Genomic DNA, 5,114 nt, shown 5'->3' on the forward strand with positions numbered 1-5,114 from the left:
TACTGATGTTAGAGCCTGTGCCATTGATGTACTTTTCATGAAACTGTCTTCTTTACCAAAGCATTCAATGCTATTCCCACTTTCAGTTCATTACGCTATAGAGTATCTGTTTTATGTTGAGGTCCTTGATCCACTTGGACTGGAGTTTGTGCAGGGTAGGAAAAATATGGATTTATTTTCATGCTTCCACATTCAGACATTCAGTTAGGCCAGCACCATTTGTTGAGGATGTTTTCTTTTTCCTATTGTATGGTTTGTGGCTCTTTGTTTTTAGAAATCAAGTGCCCATATGTGAGGGATTATTTCTGGGTATTCAGTCCTATTTCATTGATCATCATGTATGTTTCTTTACCACTTCCATGCAGTTTTTATCACTACTGGTCTGTAATATACCTTGATGTCAGGGGTGAGGATTCCTCCAATGTCTTATTGTTCAGGATCATCTTAACTACCTTGAGTTTTTAGTTTTTACATCTGAATTTAAGAATTGTTCTTTCTTTTTAAGGTCTGTATAAATTTTTTCTTTTTGGAATTTTGATGGGGATTGCATTGATCCTGTAGATTTTCACTATGCTAATCAAACCTATCTATGAGGATGGGAGATCTTTCCATCTTCTGATACCTTCTTCAATTTCTTTCTTCAGGGACTTGAAGTTCTTGTTATACAGGTCTTTCACTTTTTGGTGAGAGTTACACAAAGATATTTTATAGTGTTTGTGGCTATTATGAAGTGTGGTTTTTCCTTTTTTTTCCTTTTTTACCTAATTTCTTTCTTTGCCCATTTATCACTTGTATAAAGAAGGACTACTGATTTCCTTACATGTATTTTATATCTAGATGTTTTGCTGATGTTGTTTATCAGCTGGAGGAGTTTTCTTGTTGAATTTCAGGGATCTTTTACGTATACTACCATATCATCTGCGAGTAATGATACCTTGTTTCTTTCTTTCCAATTTATATTCCTTTGACCTCCCTTTGTTTTCTTATTGCTCTAACTAGAAATTCAAGTATTACATTGAATAGATAAGAAGAGTGGGCAGGCTTGTCCCTGATTTTTAGTGAGATTGCTTCTACTTTCTCCCTATTTAATTGATAATTGCTATTGTCTTGTTGTACATTGTTGTGGAAAATATTAAAAAAGAGAAAAGACTTGTTCCTGTGCTAGTGCTGGCATGAGCTGGCCACAGGATTCCAGCAGGTTGATATTAACTTGGTGGTCTCTCTGCCCACCAACTCTCCAGTGGGGCTGGAGCCTCCGAATTTCTCTCACTGCCATGCAACAACCAACCACATCATGATCACCCAACACGAGACTCTTTCACCCAGTAGAATCAAAACTCTTAAAGCTTATAGTTCTCCAATCAGATTTATGTATCAATAAATTCTCAATTGACAAGATGCCAATACAATAACTTCAGAACCAATTGATAATTATAAAAAGCTTTATCCCAATTATTCTAACCTTATTATATCATAGCTACCTGCAGCTGGTAGAAGCCATGCTGGTTCATGTCTGGCATGACCTTGTCCTTCTCCACTCTCCCTACTATGCTCTGTCTCTGCAACTGTTAGCTCTGCCTCCCTTTTCCCTGTTCAGTCACAGGCCTCTTGATGCCCTAAAGTAATTGGACAGGGAAAATCTTGCAATAATATATTATTTTTACTGTGGTTAGATATGTGCCACAAATCCCTTATCTCTTCAAGATGTTGAACATTAAGGGGTGTTAGATTTTGTCAAAGCCTTTTTGAGCATCTAATGAGGTCATGTGATTTTTTCAGATTGTTTATATTGTGGCTTAAGATGATGGATTTTCATATACTGAACCATCTCTAGATCCCTGAGATGAAGTCTGTTTGATCATGGTGAGTGATGTTTTTTATGTGATTTTGAATTACATTTGCAACAATTCTATTGAATATTTTTGGATTGATGTCTATAAGTTAAATTGGTCTGGAGTTCTCCCTGTGTTGAGTCTTTCTCTACTATAGGTATCAGCATAACTGTGGTGTCATGGAATAAATTAGGCAGTGTTCCTTCTCTTTTTATTTTGTTGGAATAGTTTGAGCAACATCGATATTAGCTCTTCCTTGAAAATCTGGTAGAATTCTCCACTAAACCATCTGGTATTTGATGTGGAAATTTCTCCTTCTTTGCATATTCAGATGTGTCATGTGGTGTTTTTCTAGAAGCCATCTTATAAGACGATATTTTGCTGAAGCAGACAAATGAAAGGATATTCTGCTGAAGGAGATGCATGAGAGGATATTTTGCTGGAGTAGATAAGTGAGAGGATGTTTTGCTAAGGCAGACACTTGAGAGGATGTGTGATGTTTGGGAAAAGTATAAGTAGTATGCAACAGTGTATTAATGATAATCTCACATTGGTTTTGGTTGTAAAGCTTTGCTGGTCTTTGATGTTGATGAGTTTGCATTGTTTTGCCTTGAAATGCATTGCTGGTTTATCAGTGATCTTCACTGTTGTGACATTATAGAGAAAAATATGCTTTGTGATATTCTGCTGCTTCTTGTTCCACAAACTTGTGCAAATTCTCCAGAGCATTGCAGGTTCTTCTCTATCAAACCACTGCTTCTGATTCCTGTTCGCTGTTTGCTGACTGGACTGGAATGCCTTTACTGATTCGTATTTGATGTTTTGGACTGGACAGCTGAGATCCTGATAACAAGAATTGGATTGGCTCAAGGAACTACTTCTAAACAAGGTACACAACCCCCACAACCTATGAAACTTTCTTTTCTCCTACCTTTAGTTGCTAATCTAAAAGGGTAGTTGAAGCATTTAAGAACACTTTTTAAAGTATGTTTTGAAAATTCTAAGCATACAAGCTCTGAGTATTTTTGTTTTGGAGACTTTTAATGACTGCTTCCATTTCCATAGGGGTAATGGGACTGTTTAAACAATTTGCCTGATCATAGGTTGACTTTATTACGTGGTTTCAATCCAGAAAATAATTCATTTTGTTCAGATACTCCAGTTTTGTGGAGTATAGGCTTTTGAAGTAAGACCTAATGAGTCTTATCATTGTTGTTTTCTCTCCCTTTTCATTTCTGATTTGTTAATTTGGATTATGCCTCTGTGATTTTTAGTTAGATTGACTAAGGATGTCTGTATTATTGATTTTCTCAAGAACCAGCTTTTGGGATTGTTGATTCTTTGTATGGTTTTATTTATTTTCTTTGTTGATTGACTTCAGTCTTGACTATTTGACTATTTCCTGCTGTCTACTTCTCTTGGATGTATTTACTTTCCTTTTATTCTAGATCTTTCAGCTATGCTGTTAAGTTACTAGTATGAGATGTGTCCGTATAGTATATGAAGGCACATAGTGCTACAAATTTTCCTCTTAGCATTACTTTTATTGAGTCCCATAATTTGTGTATGATGTACCTTCATTTTCATTAAATTGTAGAAAGTCTTTAATTTCTTTCTATATTTATTCCTTAACCAAATGATCATTGAATAGAGAGGTGTTCAGTTTCTATGAGCATGTGGGCTTTCTCTTGTTTCTGCTCTTGTTGAAGTTCACAGTGGTCTGAAAGAATAACAAGTATTATCTCAATCTTCTTGTACCTGTTGAGGCTTGCTTTGTGTCTGATTATATGCTCAATTTTGGAGAAGATTCCAGGAGGTGGTGAGAAGAAGGTATACTCTTCTGTTTGAGGGTTAAAAGTTCTGTAGATACCTATTAAGACTATTTTGTTTATAATATCTGTTAGTTTCAGTGTTTGGCGTCTAGCTTTTCTTTCAATTACATGTCTATTGGTGAGCATGGGGTACTGAAGTTCCCCACTATTATTGTGTAGAATTCAATGTATGATTTGAGCTTTAGTAAAATTTCTTTTACAAATGTGGGTGCCCTTCTATTGTGGTTAGTCCTAGTACAGTTTGTATTTTGATGCTAACTCTACTTTCCCAGGAAGGGTTGAGGACAAAGTGGTAATCATATACACAGGAGACTGCATGTACACCTCCCCCCCTTTTAACTTGTAAAATAAAGACTAGAGCTGGTGATTGGGCAGTGGAAAGACAAATGGCTTTAGTACTCACAGAATGTGCCACATAGGTTACCACAGACACATGGGAGAGCCTCAGTGTGGCACAGTCTTAAGGACTATGTGTCCTGAGGACTTTATGCTGTTAAGAGCTCTGCTCTGTTTTGTTGCCATCATATCCCTCTTAATCTAAGAGTTATTTGTAATTTTTCAGGGGTCTTTCATTCCAGTTCCTCACTGGGCAGTATCTCTGGCACTCACAATAATATTGCTTGATCTCTTTCAGGCATTGTCGTTTGAGCAGATTAATGATTGAATCATCACTCTAGGAAAGAACTTAGACACACAGATTGTCAGTAATGACCACCATCCTAAGAAAAAAGAAAACAGGTAAAAAATAAAATTGTTAGTAAACCTATGTTGAGATGTTTTTACTCTGAATCTAATGTAGAAAATCTTAGGAAACAATTTAACGTTCAGAAAAGCATACTATTTTTAGTTGAGCTAGGGACCTTTATGGCCAGGGATCAAGAACAATGGCAGGGCTAGAGAGATGGCTCAGTTGTTACGAGCACTCACTAGTCTTCCAAAAGGTCCCAAGTTCACTTCCCAGCACCCACATGGCAGCCCATACCTTTCTGATGATATCCTCTGGTGTGCAGATATACATGCATGCAAAGTTACCAAATGCATAAAAAAATAATCCTTAGGGAAAAAAAGAACAATGGCAACACTGGCTGTCATGACTCTCACTGAGGCTGCACTAGTGATAATTGATTTCTTATACCCACTTTTGCCCTCAGCTTCCTGATATGATTTATTAAGTATTGTTAATGACTAATCATTGGACTGCACGAGGGGTCCCGATGGAGGAGTTAGAGAAATAACTGAAGGAGCTGAAGGGGTTTGCAGTCCCTTAGGAAGAACAACAATATCAACCAACCAGAACCCCCAGAGCTCCCAGGGACTAAACCACCAACCAAACATTACACATGTAGGGGCCCATTGCTCCAGCCACATATGCCGAGGATGGAATTGTCTGACATCAATAGGAGGAGAGAGCCTTGGTCCTGTGAAGGCTCAATTCCCTCCAGGGCAGTGA

General features: G+C 37.3%; 1 protein-coding gene and 1 long non-coding RNA gene across 3 annotated transcripts in view; both read left to right on the plus strand.

The window, feature by feature from the left end:
- The window catches only part of LOC116102063 (uncharacterized protein C2orf78 homolog), a 135,806-nt gene that overhangs the window by 82,276 nt on the left and 48,416 nt on the right, over window positions 1-5,114 (plus strand).
- On the plus strand, window positions 1,507-4,430 carry LOC116102073. 2 transcript variants are annotated; one of them, XR_004122998.1, is made up of 2 exons: window positions 1,507-1,863; window positions 4,299-4,430. It is a non-coding gene; the product is annotated as an uncharacterized LOC116102073 (long non-coding RNA). The 2 variants fall into 2 exon arrangements; XR_004122999.1 differs by lacking the exon at window positions 1,507-1,863 and adding an exon at window positions 2,505-2,721.

The sequence above is a fragment of the Mastomys coucha genome, unplaced genomic scaffold (assembly GCF_008632895.1).
Source record: "Mastomys coucha isolate ucsf_1 unplaced genomic scaffold, UCSF_Mcou_1 pScaffold21, whole genome shotgun sequence".
In the NCBI taxonomy this organism is placed as follows: Eukaryota; Metazoa; Chordata; class Mammalia; order Rodentia; family Muridae; genus Mastomys; species Mastomys coucha.